The sequence below is a fragment of the Dromaius novaehollandiae genome, chromosome 6, assembly GCF_036370855.1.
Source record: "Dromaius novaehollandiae isolate bDroNov1 chromosome 6, bDroNov1.hap1, whole genome shotgun sequence".
NCBI lineage: Eukaryota > Metazoa > Chordata > Aves > Casuariiformes > Dromaiidae > Dromaius > Dromaius novaehollandiae.
This window is the reverse complement of record NC_088103.1, coordinates 45,831,414-45,852,074: the sequence shown is the minus strand read 5'-3', so window position 1 is coordinate 45,852,074 and position 20,661 is coordinate 45,831,414. Positions and strand designations below refer to the sequence as shown.

General features: G+C 51.7%; 1 protein-coding gene across 1 annotated transcript in view; it reads left to right on the top strand.

Annotated features, from left to right (window-relative positions):
- Nucleotides 1–275: 275 nt before the first annotated feature.
- The window catches only part of CTBP2 (C-terminal binding protein 2), a 132,414-nt gene continuing 112,028 nt past the window's right edge, over nucleotides 276–20,661 (top strand). The window contains exon 1 of the mRNA XM_064514364.1: nucleotides 276–752. The gene's annotated coding sequence lies outside the window, so the exon portion shown is untranslated. The remainder of the gene's footprint in view (nucleotides 753–20,661) is intronic.

Sequence of the window (20,661 nt, the reverse complement as noted above, 5' to 3'; positions counted from 1 at the left end):
GGCACAAGGCGGCCGGGCTCCGCGGGCGCCGCCCCGGCAGAGGCGCAACAGGCGCGGAGCCGCCGCCGGGAGCCCCGCAGAGCGGCGCGGCCCCTCCGCAGCCCCCCCGGCCGCGCCTGTTCGTACTTTAGCTTGACCCACTAATCCCCCGAGAGCGCCTATTTGTAGCGGAGAGTAGCTGTAGGGGGCGAGGCCGGTCCATGTGGGTTTGTGTCATTGGTTTGCAAGGAGAGACCCCGCCTCTTGCCCAAAAAAAAAAAAAAAAAAAAAAAAGGGAAAAGAGAAGAAGAAGAAAAAAGGCGAGCGGGAGCCGCTGCCTGCCCGGGCTGCGGCGCGGGGGGCCGCCGCTCCGCCCAGCGCCGCCCGGGCACTTTCCGCGCTCGGGAGCAGGGAGGGGGCGGGCGCCGGCGGCGACCCTCCCCCGGGGCCGCGCTCGCCCTCCCTCCCTCCCCCCTCCCCGCTGCTGCGCGGCGCCGCGCGGGGCTGCGCTGCCCCCGGCGCTGGCGGCGCGGCGGCGGGCGGAGGCGGCGGCGCGGGGGGAGGATTAAGTTTGTGCGCGGTGCGCGCTGCGGGCGGGCGGTGCGCGGGCGAGCGCCGCGTCTTAAGGTGGATCTGCGGCAGCCGGAGCCCGGCGGCGGCGGCGGCGGCGGAGGAGGAGGAGGATGCGGGCCGGGATGCGGCGCTGAGGCGGCGCGGGGCGGTGCGCGGCTGCCGGCGGCGGCGGCGCCGGGCCGCGCCGGGCCGGGGAGCAGGTAAGGGGCGGCGGGGCGCCGCGCTGCGCGGCGGGGAGGGACGCGGGGAGCCGGGGACATCGTTGGCCGCGCTCGGGCGGCCGCGGCGGGGCCGGGCCGGGCGGGGAGGCGCGGAGCGGCGCGGAGCACCGCGCGGGGGGCGCCGGCGCGAGTTGCGGGGCCGCGGGCGCGGAGCGGCGGCGGGGGAGCCGGAGCCTTTTGTTGTGGCGGCCCCGCATTGTTTACTCAGCGCCGGGAGCCGCGGCGGCGGCTGCGCGGGGTTTCCGCGGGCGGCGCTGCCGGCGGCGGCGGCGCAAAGTTTCGGAGCGGGGCCGCGGAGCGCCCGCGGGTGGCTCTGCGTGGGGCCGCCCGCCGCGGGGGACGGCGTCCCGCGGCCGCCCGCGGAGAGGGGCAGCGCCGGGCTTCGGGGGTAATTCTTTAATTTATTTTTTTAATTTCTGTTATTTTGGGGCAGAGGCGCGCTGGAAATGCTCGCGCCGCTCAGTCACTTAGCAACTCCGCGGGACGCCCGGGGAGGCAGCGGCGGGGCGGCCGGGAGGCGCTGCGGGAGCGGCCGGGCGGGCGGCGCAGCCCCGGCCCTTCCCGGCTCGCCCTCCGCCCGCGCCTCGGAAATTTTAACGTGGTTTTTTTCCCCTTGTTTTTTTTTTTTTTTGTTTTGTTTTTTTTTGGTTTTTCCCCGTGCAAAGCCACCCGCCTCCCCGCGGAGCAGCCGCGCCGGCTCCGCGCTGCTTTCTCGGCGCGGGGGGCCGCGGCTCCGCGCGGAAGCTCGGCGGCCTGCGGAGGGGCGCGGGGCCGAGCGGCCTTTGTGCCGCGGCGCTGCCGCGGGGGGGCCCGGCCCGGCCCGGCGCCTCCCGGCTCGGCTCGGCCGCGGGCAGCGCGGAGCGGCGCTCGGGGCGGCGGGGTCGTTGCTCCCCTCGGGTGTGCGCGGGGCTCCGCGGGTGTGCGCGGCCGGACCGCGGGGCTCCGATCACTCGCAGCCGATCGGGTGTAACCGCGACCGGGGAAGGGGGACGGCGCGGCACTGCGATCCCGCGTTTCGGAAAGCCCTGGGGAAGCAGGAGAGCGCGGCCGGGGATGCTACAGCGAGCGGTTGGTTCTGCACAGGGGGAGGATTACCGAGCGCGTGAAATTGTACTTGCTGCAGCTATTCGGGGAAAAAAGCCGCATACTTTTTGGTTTGTTTAGGCACGGCGAATAAAATAATGATAGACGAGATGCGTGGTGGCAAAACGCTTTTGTTCCTATATTGTTCAGAGCGTGAGGGCGACGACCTGCTTTCGCGTGCTTTTAAGGTCTCCTTGGCGGGGGAAATCGAAGACGGCCTCGTTAGGGGCGCGGGTGTCCAGGGTGCTGCGAGGCGTTCGTGAGTGCGGAGGGGACCGTCGAGTCGCCGGCGTTTCAGCTACGCGTCGTCTAGTGAAAAGAAAATTATTTGCGGTGATGCGTTCTGTAATCTGCTATTACTGTAAAGCTGATTTGTTTCGTGGCTGGCCGAGGGAGTGGGTTTGTCGTCGGCACTCTAACCTCCCGCGGAGGTTTGTGTTCCTCCTCTTGCAAAACTTTCTGCTGCAGGGGCAGCCCGGAGTTACTGCAAAAGCACTTATATGTAAAGCATCGTATATTCTCGATATTTTCCTTGAAAACCCGGCGGTACAAGCGCGAGGCAGTGTTTTTAGGAAGGAGCGTTTATTTTCGGAGGCGTTTGCGAAGCACACCTGTTAGGCGTGAGCGGGGACAGGCTTGCGTCCAGGGCCGAACGAGCCCGCCTGGGCCGCGGGTTCAGGATCGCCTGCAGGTGCTGCCGTGCTCGGGTGCCTCGCAGTCCCGTACACGCAAGGGCGCTTGCTTTTGTTGTTAAAGATGTAAGTGCTTTTATAAAACAGCAGAAATGAAGGTAGGTCAGAGTGGTGCAGCGTTTACGCATTTCGAAGTGCAGATTACAGGAGCGTTTTTCTGTTTTTCCTTTTTCCCGGAGAGCTGAGGGCGAGGCACGCTGTGCATTCACCGTGCGCTGTGCGGGCTCGGCTGTGTGAGTCCTCCTTGCCAGCGCTTTGTCCCTACCGTGGCTCGCTTTTGGGGCAGAGGTGCACCCTTTTGCGCTCCTGCTCTTCCCAGATGGAAGAGGCTCAGGAGAGCTTCCCCGGCGGTGAGGACGGGGCACAGGCTGTCATCTGCAGCGCTGCCATTTCAGCGCAGACGGTTGTCGCTGGATTCCGGTATCGGCGAAAGCACCAGCCCGGGAGGGTGAGGTCCAGGCGCAGGTCGGGGATGCGTGCCTCAGACCCGCGGCCGGCAGAGTCCGCTTCTCCGCGAGGCTGGCTGCGGTTCAAGCCAGACTCCTTCAGCTCAGCTGACTCTTTGTGGGAATGTGAACACTATTATTAAAAAAAAAAAAAAAAAAAAAAAGTCTGGGTTCACCCAGCCTATTGAAGAGGTGGGTGACTTTTCGCTGCGGATGCAGTGTTGCTTTGGGATGCTGCGTGTTGGCCGTGCAAACTGAAAGCGGCTCTGTGATTGAGCAGAGGGAGTGGAGAAGCTCCTCTGAACGCAGCCCCACAACGGTCTGCGAGGGTGCTGCTCAGACCCGCTGCGTGATGTGTCGTTGGAAATGTGATCGGTGTCGTGTTTATGCTCCGTGTACAAGCCGGCAGGTATTCCTGCCGTTGCTTCATGTTACACTGGTGCTCAGCAGAAGGAGTGGAGAGCGGCGTTGCTAGTGGTGAGCTTTCCTAAACAGGGGTGGCTGCACCTGCGTAGAAACTGGTGGTTTTTGGGGTACGGGCAGCCCCCCGGCCCGCAGCATCGCACCTCCCTGCGTGAAGGAGGGTCGGGGCTCGGTAATTTGTATGCCTGTTCTTCTGCTCCAGTGGGAGTTGCAATGCTGTAAAAAGAAGGGTAAAGCCCTGGGATGTTTGTGTTTCCTCTGCGCAACCCTCTTGGCTCTTAAAATCAAAATTATTCTTGTGCTAAGGGCGTTCCCTCCCTGAAAGGAGGGATGGCGCCGGGTTCACGCCACGTGTACGGGCTGCCCCGCAGGGAGAGCACGGCTGCTGTGAGCAAGCAGTGTCCATGGACCGGGGGCAGTTTAATCCCCCTCTTCCACTCGCGGGGAATACTGAAACTTCAGAGGTGATTCCTTGGCAAGTCACGGCTGGTTTTGCTCCCGAGCAAAGGAGGTAGCGCAGGTGTTTTAGCTAGAAATGGGAAGTTTCTCCACTGCTGTGCGTGATGCTTAAAGATACCAGAAGGTGCTTTGTTGCTCCCACGCCGGCGTGGTTCTGGGCGAACTCTCACTCCTTCCCTGTTTTTCCTGTAGTTGATTTTTGTTCCTTATCTTTATTATATTTCCTCTGATAAAGGAGAAGTTTTAGGTGAAAGGATGAAAAACGGCGTGACCGTCCTTTGCCCCGGTGAGGGCCTGGAAACCGAAGTGTCTCCTTACTCGGTGCCTATTTTCTCGCTTTGCTTTGCCCCATCTTTGCATGGAGCTTGTGGTCTTTGGCGTTCCCGTGCAGTGCCACAAGGGCCCCAGATAAAACTTTCTGTGAAGTCAGCACAAGTTTTTGGTGGTAGAGGACAGAAGAACCTGTCGTTATTTAATGAACTCGGCGCTGATCGATCCTGCTGTGCGAGTGCAGCCGCCCCTACTTTCTGCACCCTGAGTCACAGGGATGTGTTCGGAAGCAGGAATTGTTTCCATGGGATTAAACACCTGGTTTTTAAGCTGCAAGTTTTGCTTGTCCTCTTCAAAGTCCCATTAATTCTCCTCCCAGGTAGGTGGTAAAGGCTCTTAATGGGCCCCGTTCTCTATCGGGTGGGCGCGTGTCGCACTTCCACTCTGGGCGCCCCTTCCCTTACGGACGTGGGTGGGTGAGCTCCTGCACGTCGGTGTCGGCAGATGAGCTATTGCCGGGTCCAGATTTTCTCCCGCCTTCCCTAGACGTGAGGCCCGACTTGGGCTGTCTGTGTTGAGACCGCAAGATGCGCTTTGCTGTATGCTGCTTGGCATGGTACGGATTTGGGGGTTTGTTTTGGCCAGGTAGGCTTGTTTCACTTGGTCCGGCAAAGGTCGGTCTTGCAAGTGTAAACGGGCTAGTGGAAAGCCTGGGGATGGCGAGTGGAAAGATTTTTGTAGACCTGCTGGCAAATTTGATATTGTTTTTTGCTCCGTTGTGATTTGCTAATGCCTGGCTTGTATTACCTGCAACTTCCATGGGATTATCAAGAAAAAAAAAAAAGCAGCTGGAATACTTGGAGGGGAAGGACACGCCATGTAACGGAGCTGGGCTGGCGGGGAGGTTTACGCCTGGATCCGCGTCTCCCTGAATGCTGATTCGGGCCCTTCGAGGTCTCCAGTTGGATCTACCACAGGGATGGGAAGAGCATGGCTGGGTGCGCAGCCCACGTTGCCCTCCGGAGAGCAACCCCCGGCACGGTGGGTGCTGGTTGGGTGGAGGTGGCACCTTGATGCTGCACGCAGACACCCCTGCTCCTCCTCTTGGGGTGAAGGAGGGGGCGAGAGCGTGAGAACCGGCCAAGTGAGGCTTGTCCCCCTCGGCGGTGGCCCCAAGCTGCACGTGGAGGATGCAGCACCGCTTTGGTGCATGAGATCCCCGTCACCGCGGTGGCCGCTCCTGGGCTGGGTTGCGTGAGCGGGTGGCAGTGGGTTGCTGAGCATCTCGGGGTAGCTGGCAGGTTCGGAAAGGTGAGGTGGGTTTATAAAACGTCGAGGCATTCCCCTCGCAGAAGCACCATGGCCGGGCGGGGGGACTCGCCGCCACCGTGCAGCGACGTCACCAGCTCCTGGGGCTTTTGCTATAGCTATCTATCTATCTATATATACACACACTTATATATAAATATATATAAAAAAGCAAGCGTTTTGCTTGCTTTTCCTTGTCCTTTGCCCACCCTTCGTGCTGGAAGCGTGTGCGCGGGCAGCCCATCGCGCCGGGCCCCCAGGCGTGTCACCCCCGAGCTTTCCGCAGCGCTGCCGGCAGCGACCTCCGCAAATTGATTTGCCATGTGGCTGCTGCGTGCGTTAGCTTGTGCAATGTTGTCAAACAATCAGTTAGTATTTATTTGCGACAATGCCTAGCAATTATTACTTAAATAGACCCCTGAAGCACAGCGTGGAGAGAGACTGTGTGGATTGGAGACATAATATTTACAAGGAGCCAAGTCTTTAATGAGACTGGGAATAATGCAGATGGATTCTCTGTTGCTAAATATAACAAATATGTAATGGATGCTGTCTATTATTATTATCTTTTTTTTTTTTTTTTTGAGGACCAGTTCACTTCTGAAAAAGAGGGTGGTTTCTCTGCTGAGGAGGTTGGCGCAAAATTATGGGACCCTCCGAAGACAGCCTGCTTGGCTTCTGGTTGCGATGGGAATCTCGCAAAGGTGTCTCGCATCATCCTTGGGGGGAAAAGAAGCAAAAATGGCAATTAATGCCCTGGATGGCTGGCGTACAGGCATTGAGGGCTGCGCTGGCAGGCGAGACGAGCCCGGCAGGTTCCCACCCTTTTGTTTCATCCTGCTTTTATCGATGCTGCCCTTGGTGTTTGTGGAAGTTGCTGCGACGTGGTTCCTCCGTTCTCCATGAGCAATTCACTTTTGGTCTAATTTGTGCTTGGAGCAAGACTGTAAGTGAGGGGATTCCCTTGCTTTTCCGCATATTTTCTCCCGCTGCGTCCAAAGTGCGTGTGTTTGTGTGTGCGTGTGTGCATATTGGGCCGATATATTTTTGAAGGTGTCACATCTCCTTGGCCTTCTCATTCCTCTGAAAGCCGATGCAGTCAGGGTGCTTTTGGCATGGAGAACTTGCAGTTTATGTTTCAAGATAAAGTTTTTAATTAAAAATTGCCCTTCGCCAGCCTCCTTTGCACAACCACATCTCTGTAAATAGCGAGCGATTCGCTCTGGCTCCGGCCGCTGTGCCCGGTTGCGGCGGGGGTCTTTGGGCAGTGGCGGTACATGTATTTTTGTGCACCGCATGTGCTATAGCACTCGGTGCAAACAAGGCAGGTGTTAACTGTGGGCTTTCCTCTTACTCTCCTTCCTAGCTTTTATCAGTCTGCCCTTTAGGTTTACGATGGTATGCGTGTTGGGGGGAATTTCCTTTATTTGTGTTAGCTGCAGGGAAAACCCATAAATTTCTCCTTAAAAACTGCATACAGGAGATGCTAATGGTATCACGAGAGGTGGTCTGGCACAATGCTTTAATAAGAGATGATAATGTTATAAAGTATTTACTCTTTCCCTTATTTTTATGCTGAAATCCAAGTTCTGAGTGAGAGGGTGTATTGGAAGAAATCAGCAATTTGATCAAAATAATTATGTTAGATATTAGAAATTGCACTTAAGAGGCTTAAGCTTCTATGCGATTAGTTTTGATAAAATCAATTTCAGTTTAATATATAGAAAACACTTCTAATCATCTTTCATGATCTTGCAGCCCCAGTCTGTAAGTTTTATGCAGTAGTCGGTGCCTGAGCGAGTGCCTCCTTTCATGCAAAAAAGATACGCTGCAACGTTCAAGGCCAAAATTAAGGTACGCAGAAGTTTAATATTAGAGTGCCTATGCCAACTTCAGCTTTTCCCCTTTCTAATGTCTTTTACAGCAGCTTCTCATTGTTCCCTCTCATAGCCTATATGAAAGACCTATTCTGTGCTTTTCAGCTGCTAGAAAGAAACGAGATTCTTTTGTGTATTATAAATTATTTCTGGGTAAAGAGCCATGGTGCCCATTTCTCTGCTAGGACTGTAGCTGCGGTCGGGAAGGTCTGTGGCACGTCGTAAGCTCAGTGATGTAATGTGGTGGCGGTGTCCGTCTTTCTCCGGGAAGCGGAGGTGTATTATCCCGACGTGTTTTTCCCATCTGCATTGTTCAAAGAGCAAAACCATCTATCTGTGTCTATCTAAATAACAAAAGTTTGAATGCTGGAAAGAGGAAACATAGGCAGATTTGGGGAGAAGGTTCTGTGGGGGATAAAACGCAATTTTAGTTTTGTCTGGCCAGCAGTACGACGAACCTCTTGAGAATTTGTGCTTCCTTGGAGGTGACCCAACCGCACTAAGTCCTAGTTCCAGCCTTGCTTAGAGTATTAAATCACACTCGCATCTAGTCCTTGGCAGCGAGGTTGCGAGCTAGTGATTTTGTTGAGGTTGTTTCTGGAGAATCTTAGTAAAATGATGTATCAGAAGCAAGAGCCAAGCCGAGTGGGTCTCCGCAGTGGGGAACACGCTGCCTTCGCCTGGGTGGGCATTGAAATTAAGTAGCTGAGATTACATGTCTGGAGAAGTGAGCAAAGTCGGAAGGTTTCCTTTAATTTTGATGAAATCTACTGTGCTGAAGCCCAGCAGCGCATGAATTGTGGAGATCCCGTCCAAGTGATGGTGTACGGGAAAATTCACAGCCGGTGCAGAGGAGGAGCTGACCCAGAGCTTGACCCTGAAGTGGTGAGGGTGCCTCCAAATCCACCGCAGGCTGGGAAGGACTGAAAGGGCATCTCGGGAGCGCCGGAGCCTTTGGTGCTCCGTTGTGAACGGCTTTGTAGCTTCCTCGTGAGGAAGGCGCTGGCAAGTTGTCCTGGGCAGCAGTAGCAGGAGATGCCACAGTGGTGGCCAAGCTCGTGGGCCCTCCCTCGGCTGGTCTGTCGTGATGCCCCAGCGTTCGCAGCCCCTGGGTTAGGGAGGCCAGAGGGTACATCCATGCCTAGTTTGTTTAATAACTCCTTGGCCTCAGCATTTTTGTAATCCCTCTTTGAACCTGCTGATTTTCTCCACAAACTCCTGTGGCAACAAATGCTGAAAGCTGGCTCTCCACTAAGTAAGAGTGCCATGCTTTATATGTTGTGCTACTTGCCTATAAATAGTTCAGTGGTTCGTCATGCTGCATTTTATGCATGGAATATCGCTTTTGACTTGTTGTACTATAATCTGAAACTGTCCTCAAGGCTCTTCTTTTATGCACTTCCCCTTCAGGCATCTCCAGTCCAGCCTGTGTTTTGGATGCTGTTTGGATGCTGTTGGAAAATGTTGGTGCCCTGGCGCACGCCCCGTATGGTGTAGTCAACGCTTGCAAATCTGAGTGTCTGCAAAGGGAAGTTGGTAGTAATGAACAGAAATTAAAGCTTGAGAAAAGAAGCAAAGGAATGCAGAGAGGAACTGTGGACAGTAGTGATAAGAACAGCAAACAGTTTCTCTGATACATTAGTAACCTACTATTATTTCTAGATGAGATTAGTAGAAGAGGCGAAAATATTAAATATTTTTGTTTTTTTGGAAAAGAATGACGATATGTTCAGATCCTGATTGACACCGATGAATGTTACATAGCAAATACATTAGTCAGACCTTTAGCTCATCAGCTCTGTATCCCTTGTTCAGAGTTTTAAAGGAGCTGGTCAGTGAGCTCCGTGAGCCGTTAGCGCTCGCTTCCGACCGAGTCCCAAAATACTGGCGGATTCCCAGAAGGCTGTGGCAATGCTTATGCTGTATTAGTGTATAGTAGAAGTAAAAAGGGCAGGCTGAGTAATACAGATCTGCCAGCTTAATGTAAGTCCTGGGTAAACGATTCGATTAGTTGCTATGAAACTTGTTTAATGAAGAAGTGAAGAATGGTGGTGCACTTAATCTCTCTCAGCATGCATTTATGGACAACAGATCCCTAACAGGTTTAAAAACTAACTTTTTTTTTTCATTTAAAGAGCTTTTATATGTGCTTGGTAAAGGTAATCGTGTGAATTTTATTCACCTAAAATTGTGCAAGAAATTCAGTTTGATACTGCACAACTGTTTTGGTGAGGAATGTGCAAAGAGCAACTGGATCAAGCCCAGCAGATTGGCAGCTCTCAAAATACAGTTGTAAAATGAGGAAACTTCAAGACACGTATTTCTAGCAGAGTCCCCGAGGCATTCGTTTTTGTCCTCATACTACTTGACGTGTTTGTCAGTAGCCTGCGATAACGCACCGGATCGCTGTTGCTAGCGCTCGCGATGTCACCAAGATTGGGCGAGCGGTAGGTAACGAGAAGGAGTGACCGCTGATAAAAGCAATTTGTACTGCTCGGATGCAGGCAGGTAATATTTGTCATATGGCCGACCGTAAATTTCTCTTATCGAAGAGCAAATAACGCAGGCCGTTGCTGCCGGAGGCTGGCTGGAGAAATCCCGTCCCCGGAGAACCAGGGAGTCACGAACGCGCGCTTCCAAAACGATACGATGGCCAAAGGTCTCGGGTGATCCTTGCTTGCGTTGGCAGGTGGGTCTCGCCTTGGCAGAGGAGGTGAGGACGTGGCTGAGTTTGGCTGCGTTTCGGCAGGGCGGGTTCAGGGCTGGCGAGGGCAGTCCTGGGAGAAGGGCGCGTTTCAAAGAGGGTCTCCGAAGAGCCGCCGGAGCGGGGACTGAACCGAGAAAGCGGCTCTCTAATGGAGGAGCCAAGGCGCTCAATCTGTTTAACTTATCCAGGAGAGTGTTAGAAGGTAAATTGATTAAGGCAATTAGTGTTGTCATGGGGAAAATAAATTGAATAATAAGGAGCTCTTGGGTCTAGAAGACAGAGCTTTAACAAGATCCAATAGCTGGAAGATGAAGCTAGAGAAAGGCTAGAATTAAGGTTCACAGCTTTGGCACTGATGGGAATTAATGTTGGAACAGCCTCCTGGAGGTGGTGGTGGTTTCTCCATCTTCGGAAATTGCTCAAATCAAGAATGTTTGTTTACGGCAGTGAGTGATGCTGAAGCAGGGATTAATTTAGTACATTACCATGCTGTGTGTTGGTCTGCAAAATCACAGTAGTCTCTTCTGACCTCAAAATCTACAAAAGCCCATCATGCAGTGAAAGTGTCCTGACATCTGTAGATCCCAAGCACCAGCATTTCAGATTTCCTTTGAGACAGTGGCTTGCAGAGAGGAGACCTGTATCTGAAAGTGGAGTTTGCAGAATGTGACTTTTAGATTATTGTGCTTAAGGAAGATGGTAGGATTTAAATTTGCCATCATTCCCCTTTGGTCAATGAAACCTTTTCTTTAAAAAAAAAAAAAAAAAAAAAAAAGGCGTGTGAGCGAGCAGTTGCTTCCCGTGTCAACACGGGGACTTAGCACTGGGTAAGAAATCAGTAAGGGCCGTGTTCTATGTTACATCCAATACATGTGTCAGATGTGTATTAATGTAAGTGCTGGAAGAAACCGAAGGAAGAATATCTTTTTTTTTTTTTTTTTTTTTTTTTTTTTTTTTTTTTGGATAATCATGAGCTTTAACAATTGTGCAGAGTTTATTGAAACTCTAAATCACCTCTTAGTTGTCCTTGTACTTCAGAAAAACTTCAGCCTTGATGGGAAACTTCTGAGAAGAATACAGACAGGAATGCGAACAACTGAAAAAACAGGTCGAACACAGATTTTAAATTTCATTATATATTGCTTGTGTTGCTGTTGGTACAAAAACACTGCATTTCTGTACAATTTTATTTTAAAGAACCACCACAAGCAAAGGGCAAGCAGAACTATGGGCAAAATGTAGTAAACAGCAATTTGAAGCAAGGTTATTTCTACCTAGGCAGGTTGCCGATGCCGGTGTGAGAATTTGGGTTTTGCAGGGTTTGGTCTGCCCTCCTTGGCGCCCAGGGACTCCGTGCAGGACATCGAGATCGCTGCGTGGCACTGCTCAGAGAGCGCGCCAGGGATGCTTCCCCCGTGTTTTGTCTGCGCTTTGTGCTATTAAGCATTATTTGGTAGGAATGAAGCTGGGGCTCTCAAGAGAGAAACTTAGTTTAAAGCAAAAACACAGAGCTGGATGTTTTCACACTTACTCTGCTAGAGCTTTTTAGGCTAGCTTTCAGATCTGGCTGTCCACCTCGTCCGTCGCTTATGTTACAGCACAGTGAACAGCTGCTTATAGGTATGTCTAAATTCTAGCCCATTTTGTGCTTCTGTGTTCAGAATTGGTAACAACAGAAATGTCGTTTCAAATCCCCTGTATGGCCTCTGCTAGATGCACGTGGCCCAGCTTTTTAGGTCTGGTGAATGCGTTAAAAGATTTGGTACAAAGAAAGCGGTCGCTACGTGAAATGGTTGGATAGCCTGTGGTTTGGTGGTTTGTTTGGTCACTCAGGTCTTTGTATGCTGGATAACCTCTTGGAGTGAAACTGGAGCAAAATACAAAGGTGTTGGTGGAATTAAAAGCACAATGGTGAAACAAGTTCACATGGTAACAAAGCTTGGGCTAATGCTCTGAATTAAGGACGTTTAGATGTTTGGCTGTATATGGTTGAGCTTATACAAACATCACATTAATCTCATTACTCAAGCAAATGAAATAAACCGTTAAGGCACTTAAAACATGTCAATATTAGTTAGTGAGCTGGACTAGTGAGACCCATTTCCAGACTGTACATCTACTTGTGTGCGTAACCCGACTTGCACGTGTAAGTGCTGGCAGAACTGGGGCTCGCCCCGGTGAGGATGGTTTGGAGCTGGCGGGGCTGAGCCCACCTGCAGCAGGAATTTGTTATTAACTTCGATGTGTTAGACTAGGCTAAGAATTTTCTCCTTTCTTTTGTTCTTGGTCTTTGGTTAGGAGGAGAAATGACTGAATGACATGTCATGTTTATAACATCAGGAGTACTTAGCTATTTTCATACAGATCTCTTAATAGAGATTAAACACAAAATAAAGCAGAATGCATCAACAGTGATATTCCCATAAGCAATATTGTAACTTGTATGCAGTGTAATTATATTTTGTACACTTGCCAATTAAGCAGTTATGCTTTGGAGAAAAATTACTTTCGAGAGATTGAAAAGTATTGCAGAGCAGTAAATCAAACAAAATATACATGCATTAGAGTGCCTGGTGTATGCAGTTGAAATTTTAAAATTTCCTGCTGTATTCAGGCGATGCGGTGTTGGCAGTACGCCTACCGGTACCGCGTCCTACAGCTTCTTTAGGACTGGAAATTGGCAGGTAGGAGAAAAAGGGATAAAAAATATATTTGTGGCATAGCCGTATGTTGCGTGAAATGGAGGTGCTCGGGCAGTCTCCTCTTCCCCCATGCTCCTGCTAAGCTTCTGCCGAATACTCATGGCCAGCGAGCTCGCCAGCGGTGGGAGAAGGCATGGGCGAGCGTTCGAGAGGGCAGAGCCAGCCCCGCGCCGTCGTGTTGGCGCCCGGGAGCGCGGCTGTAGTAGGGGACCTTTCGTCCCTTCTCCCACCCCGTTCCTCCTGCCTCTTTCCAGCCCAGCTAGAGCCGCACACGGGCCCGCCGTGGGAGTCACGCCTGCTCTCTCGGTGTGCCTTGCCTTGCCTTTCCCCGTCTTGTTGAGCAGGGAGTTGAGAAAGGGCACTCGGAGATGTGCCTGTCACACTCGGGCTGGTTTTCGGGTGTTTTCAGGCAGTTTGTGTGCTTGCCCACTGGCAGCAGCATGTAAGTGGCTGGTGGCTGGAGCCTACGGTGCTTTTGAGACCGTGCCGAGGCTGCTTTGGGAGTCTAAAGAAACCGATCCCCCCAACAATTTATTCTTTTTTTTCCTCCTTACACTGATGGTGACCCTTGGTCACCAGCCACGTGTGGAATGTGATATTTCACCAGCAGATTGGTGCTTACCTATAATTGAAGGTTTCGTCCCTAACGTCTTCGAATTCGGACCTTGGGCTAAACTCCGCGTGCGGCGAGGCAGACCTTGTACCTGCAACTTTGAATGCAGGCGCCTGCAGCTCCTTCCCTCCCTAGGACCACCAACAGCTTCTCTGTCTTGGGTAACTTTGGCCGTTAGACCTGCCTTGAGGACTTCTGTGGAACAGTCGTTAATCTCTCTGACTTTCCTCTGACTACAAATGTTTAAAGGCATATTCCACAGGATTGCGTGCATTCCCCCCTCAGACGGGCATTGGTTTATCTTGGCCCAGCCTAAATTACGGCAATCTCAGGTTTTTTCAGTCAAATAAAAGCTGGGCTCCTGGCACGTCCAAGACGGTGGGAGCAGCGACCTCGGGAGCTGGGGCGTGGAGGCGCGAGCACCGCGGTGGGGCGAGACGGGCCGGCATGGCGGGTGAAGAGGAGCCCGTGTGGTCAGCACAGGCCGTGGGCCAGTCTGTGATCTTGCCGTGAGGTGGGAGAGTTTGTGGTTGTATCAGGTGCCACAAGTTGGCTTTGGGGACTGCGGAAGGGTCAAAAATAGTTTAGACGAGTAATTAGTGTGGTTGGTTCCTATTTGGTGACTGTCTTTGGATGCGGGATTAAATACTTTATTTGACGTTTCAAATATTTCAAATACTTTATTTGAAAATAGATTCCTCTTATTTCTACGTCCTAAGCCAGTTAAGGCCTTCAGCAGGAGTTTTCTGCCTGGTAGCTCTTGGCCAACGTGAGCTGCTGCTGATGCCCACGACAGGGTGGCAGTGGCCGGTGGGGGCTGGCACCCGATCCGTCACGGCGTGCAGGATTAATGCCTGACACGGTGCTCGTGTGTCGCAACTGAAGCCACGAAGCGCGTAGCTGGAATAACCGGTGCTGAAGGGCAGTCAGAAACGCGGACTTCTCAGGCATGGCCCAGCTGGGCGAGCGTGGAAGCACAGGGAGGTCTCTGAAATCCCCTGAAAGTTACCAAACTAGTATTATTTACTACACCAGAGAAGTACCAGTTAGATACCAGGTGAATTCTCTTTCCTAACATAAACCCAGTTAACAGTCTTAGGAAGTTTAAGATACTGGTAGAAATTATGCAAGTTTTTTATTATACTACAAGTTTCTTATTTGAGGATTTGAAAACCTTTTGCAGAGCATAAGCAGGTTAGGAGAAACCCGTTCTGTTTTAGGGGTTTATGGAGTCTGTAACTCGCCCCTTCCTGTGAGGTACGTCTTCCTGACAACCCGCTAATTAAACAATAAAGGCTCCCAAATTGTTCTGATGGGAGTTGTTCTTGGATTCTCTAATATAAAACTCTCCAATAAGTGGGATTTTGAAAGAATCCCACTACCGGGCTCCTGGCTTGGAGGGGTGGTGGTGTCCGTGAGGGCCAGGGCCGGGAGAGGGGTCACCCCGTACTGCCTGGGCATGACCCGGCCTCCCCCAAGCCTGCGCTGGGTTTACACACTGTAGTGTAGAAAATGAAGTCAGTTTTTTTCTTTGATTATGGTCTAAATTTTTGATCTTTTTAAATGTTAATGTCTAACTGTCATGGCATGGTTTATTATTTTCGTGTTACAAATGTGCACATTGTCCAAGAGTTTAAGCGGGTGTTTGCGTGTGAGAGGTGGCCGTCGGGGCACCGGGGCGGGCCGGACCGCGTGTCGGAGGCCTGGCCGGCCGGGTTCGCTGCTCGGCTCCTCTGTCGAGGCTGTGCCAGCGCCCGCGTTTCGGAGCGGGGCCTCGGGCAGGGTGTGAGCAGGGCCGCTGTCACCCCAGCCGCGTCCCTGCGCCGGGCCGTCGCCGCAGGACGTTGCCTGGGGACGACGCTGCTCCCGCTCGCTTCTCACGCGCTTCCTTCTCTGCCGCACAGTAATAAGGCGGTATGTAAATTGATTATTGCAGGTTTTTTTCTCTCATGTCCTATGCGTTTGGCTATTCAGGAGGCTGGCAGTCGAGTCGAGTTTATTTCTGTCGGTTTATTTTTAGGCGGCTGCTTTTAGCCGGTCCGTAGACGCTGCTACGGTGCCGCTGCCGCCCTGCAGCCTGCCGGCGCTGAGCCGCGAAGCACAACGGGCCAACAGCAGCACTCGGCCTCGGCTCTCCGCGGCGTTTGCCGCCTTCATCCCAGGCCGGAGCTGGAGTCGGTCGCTCATGTTCCTTGGTGTTAACGCTGAGCTCTTGCCTTTTGTTCAGGAGGCTGAGGACAGGCCGCAAGAAACAAGTTTCATAGAGGGGAGAAATGTGTGGCGGCTCTCTCTGTCCTGTATGGATCTATTTGCAAAGTGCTTCTTGCCTTTTTCTACTGAGTTTGTTATAGATTAGTGCTAACTTTATTTGCAGTTGGACTGCTTATAGCCAGTTTGGAGGAACCGCTACATATTGCAGCCATCTCTTTTGGATCAGGTGCCTCATCGCTCTGAAAACCGTGTCAAGAATTGCACTAATACGAAGAGGGTCTAAATTGGATTTGGTGTGGTTTGGGGTTTTTTTGTTTTGTGTTTTTGTTTTTTTCCCCCAACCAGCTTAGTGTTCGTATGACTTCTGTTCAAGATGCAGGGCGCTGGGCCATCAGGCCGGTGTTGAAGAGTTTCTGTGTTGCCTTGAATTTACCAATGCTTCCTAACTTTTCCTCCTCTCCCTCCCCACCTGCTTAAGCCTCTGTGGTGGTTCTGATTTGAGAAGGAAGAAGTGAAGCTGTGCTCTAAGGAGGTGGTTATCGCGATGGAATAATTGCATTCGGGTACTTGATTTTATTTGTCACCTGGAAGATCAGGCTAAAAGCAGAGATGAAAATGAATGTGTCGTAGACCGTGGAAAGTTATTTATGGGTTTTTATTTATATGTTTAAAGAATTCCCCACGTGAGTTAAGTAGCAGAGCGATTTATGGCCTTTCACCCAGGTTAGCTAAATAAATAAACAGAACAAACACACGGGAAGAATAAAAAGAAACGGTACTGGAGTTTGCTGGTGTTGAGTTTCAGCGGTGGAATGCAGGAAACTGCGGCGTTCCAAACCTCAGGCAAACAGATAAAAGTGGTGCTTGCTTTGCACTGGAAAAAGAACACGGTCCCAGTACTTCTCACATTAATTGTGTTATGTTATGGCAGGAGAAATGCTTACATAATCAGACACACTATTTTTTTGCGTGCGGTGTGTTTACATAATGCCCGATTTTTTAAATAACTGACTTCATGTATTATTCTTTCCTTGGCTTTCTCTCCTGCTCTCTCCGCTTTCACAAATCAAGCAAATACCGTGATCGGGGAAGGCAAAATAGTGTCTCTGCTGGGAACCCGGTGCTGGGAGTTGCCAGTACTATTTAGTGTGATGGCACTGTAGAAGATTTAGGTGGGCAAGAAGGTGGGTCTGCTGGGCGCAGATAAGAACAGACATTTGGGAAGTTAAAAGCCTGCTTGTAAAGGAGATTTTGGGGAGGGCTGACTCCTGCAAGGGGATGTCTGCGGCGCTCGTTGGAAAACTTGTACACAGAAAGTCTGCAGAAACTTAGCTGAGAAGCAGATCTGAGGAGAGCGAGCGTGTCCGCAGCTCTTGTCGTCGGCCCCGTGAGACTGGCGTGGTCGTCGGCTGCTCCGGTGCCGCTGCCGCAGCTGGCCGCGGGCGCCCGAGGAGAAGGCGTAGTGGCGGGAGCGTGCCGCGGGTTCCCGGGGAAGCGCCCCGCGCGGGCTGGCCTTCCCCTCCCTTCCGCCGCCGTCTCCCCGGAGGAGCTCCGGCCACGGCCGCGGAGCAGAGCGGCCCCCCGACGTCCTTCTGCGCGCGGGCTGCTGCCTCAGCGATGTTGAGTTCCCGCACAGCTGCCTCTCAGGAGCAGGCCTCCGGCGTGAAGCGCCCGCTTCCACTTCGCTCTTACATCTTGTAATTCTGTGCTTGGCGTGTTTATACAGTGTCCTTGGTCAGCACGGTGCGTTTGAGTGGAACTAAAGGCAAATCTCCGGCTCTGGGACTTCACGGTGCTGGTGATGAGCGCGCTGAGTCTGTCAGAGGGGATCAGAGGCGATCCTCGGGTGCGGAGTAGCAGCCACGGCCCCGCTCGGCCGTTTTGCACTGCCGTTGCCCCGCTGGAGTCAGCGGGGTGATGCTGATTTACAGCTGGTGATTTGGCCCAAAGTTTTATTTCATTGTAGCTCCTGTTTTTGCCATCTAGTATCTACCAAAATGCTTGCTTTGTTGCTTGCTGGGAAATCTTTAAGTGCTCAGGGAAGCTAAGTCTTTTTCTTTCCGTTTATTTACTTTATTTTGGCTCAGATGTATTGACAGATTTGAATTTGAGACGATTTGTTTGAGAGAAATGCTTTAAAAATGGTGTGACTACAAAAAAGCACTGTTTGCAGCTGCAAGGCTCTTGATTTGGGTGTCACCTCATCTGCGTTTGAACATCCCAGGCTATTAAAATGATCTTGAAATGAAGTTAGCAGCGTGGCTGCAATTGCAGAGAAGTGAACAGATTTATTCTCAACTGTGGTACCTAGATTCTTTCAAAGAGTCATTATAAAGAAAACAGTTGTTTGGATTTCAGCTAACAGTTGTGTGACCACACAAGTGGGACCAGACTCCCTGATCGGACTAACTTGCCAAAATGTCAAATTATGGAAGTAGCTGAAAGGAGCTCTGTGAACCTTTTCCTGGTACTCGCTTCAGTTCTTACGCCTTGTAGTTCTGGATTTTCTGTTCATGGAGGAAAGAGACCCCCTCCTCCTGTGGCGGGTTTCAGCAAGACTGGCTGACATTAAAAGCAAAGTCCCTTGATCATCCGTGGGTTGCAAATTGTTTTCTTCTGCTAAGTGAAACAGAAGCAGTCGAGTGCCTGGCTCCACGGGATGAACCAAACCGCTGAGCGAAGGCAGCACCCTCTCCTGCGCGGCACGAGCCGCTGGCGGAGGCGGGCAGCGGTGCTCACCCCGGCTTCGCGGGAGCCCGGAGCTCAGCAGCACGTCCCCGGCCTTTCTCACGCCGCCGTTGGTGGGTGCTGACGGTGGCTGGAAAAGCAATACCAGCAGGAAAGCTGCCCGGCGTGTTGCCTAGGCCGGAATGATGTTTCAAAGGTTTGCACAAGTGTAATTTTCTGGGGGTTTTTGGTTTTTGAGTGTGGGTATTTTTTTTTTCCTAGATTTTCTCAACCACAGGTGGGGCCAGCCTGCAAATGCCGTATATAAAGTAAGACTTTTGATTTAGTTCATTCACTGTCGCTTTGGAAAGGCAGCGTTGGCTGTTTCATGTAATACAGCATAATTCTGCGGAAACCTGAGTCTCGTCTTCCGTGTTGAGTGTGGGGGTGAGAGCGGGGTGCTGGGCGACAGGCAGGGTCTTCTCCAGGGACCCTGCTGATGGCAGTCATGCAGAAGATACAACTTGGGGAGCGATACAGGGAGCTCGGATAGGTGGAACAGTGACTGACTTCGCTTTTTACGGGCTTCGCGAGGATGCAATGTGCTTGACTACAGCTGTATTCAACTCTCAGTGTTTTGGTTTTTTTAAACTACATTTATGACACTGATCATCAGTGTTGTATCAGCAGAATGTATTGGAAGAGCTCGACGCACAGTAGATTCATAAAATGAAGAGTAGCTGCTCATGGAGAGCTTACTGTTGATATTTATAGTTCTTTCAGACTGCGATTATTCTGTCCCCGCTGCGGTGCACCTGGAGTTGTTTGAAGTAAGACCGTTTGCAGAGGTCCGTGCTGTGGCACTGCGGGGACTTCGCGGGAGATGGGCTGCAGCGGGCGGTTGTTGCGGTGTGGCTGTTGCAGACACGGCCGCTTTCCCGGACGAGCCACGCGTCGGCATTAAAGCGTTGGCCCGGGTGGGCTCTGGAAGCTTAGAGGAATCGCTGAGCCCCTTTGGGGTGGGTGGCTGAGGGGAGAGGAGGGGCTGGGGCGGGGGCAGGTTGAGTGATGACCCTCGGGAGGTGTCCGTGGTGGGTGGGCAGGCGTGAGGCGGAGAGCCAGCCTGGGGACAGCACCAGCTCTCAAGTGGAGGCACGGCAAGTCAGGCACTGAAGAAGCCCATAAATAAGTGGAACTAGCTCTGATTTTATTTTTTTAAGATGAGCTGAGCAGTTCCGTAGCTTCCGTTGAAGCCGGAGGGAGGCCTTTTCCTCCCGTAGGGGTGTCCCTACAGCCTGCCGGGATGCAGAGTTCCTCTCCGTTGTCCGTCCTTAACTGCATTAGATTCCTTTACGGCACGGTGATGGCAGCTCAAGGAGTGCCGTGCATGAATCTTGCAGAAAACGCTGATTTGTAGTACTGGCTATTTTAGGGCAAGCTTGTTTTGGACTCCTCCGGCGGTGTGATCAGCGCAGGCTGCTGCCAGCCGGCTGTTTTGTGTCCCTGTTGCCTGGCACTGACATGTTTTCTGCAGTAATCTTCTGATTTTAAATACGGAGCGTAAGCCGTAAGTAAGCCAGTGTTGGTGGTGATCGTGATTTATACTGCGATGGCTGTGCTATAATTTGCTGGGTTATGCAGCAGAAAGTTGAGAGCGTCAGGATAAAGTCTTTCGGTAAAGTGCAACAAATTCTCGCCGTCCAGGAGCACCGTCGTGCGTGTTCTGCTGAGCGATCGCCGAGGACAAAGGAGAGCTGGTACCGGGATTGTGGCTTAATCTCCTGCACTTCATTACGCTTTCCCTGCAATGGTAGCAAGAAACGGGAGGTATATTTTATTTTGCAATTTGAGTGTGCTTGCTCGGGATGGCCTTGCTCTTAATGTTGCTTCACGGTGGAGAATTTACAGTGGGGATTGCCATTAAGGCTGACGAGAGTTATGCCCATGCAGTTCACTGGCCTGGTGACGAGGAGAGAAAATAATAATTAAATTCTTTGTCTTCTGGAAAAATAAAGGGACCCTAAAATGTCCAGCATGTCAGTGGGGAGTGCCTGGGAACAGGAGCTGCCGTAGTTTCCGCACTTGAGCGTTCACCGGTAGATAGTGTTTTTCCTCTTCTCTGTTCCTTCAAAACAAACAAACAAAAAAACCAAGATTGAGGAAATGTATTCTGATTGGGAAGAATAATAAATATTTGGAGGGTAGATATTGTGATTATAAAACAAAAACATACAGGTTGCTAATGTAAAGTTGTCTGAAATGAGTTGCAGTAGGTTTTCTTTATGCTTGTGATTAATACACTCTTCCATTTAAAGCCATTAGGTATAGTGCTATACTTGATTTAAAGTAAGTGCAGTTAATATTTTTCATTATAAATTTCAGGCCTGCTGGTAAGAAATCATTAAAAAGCACAATTCTTCATGTAAAGCA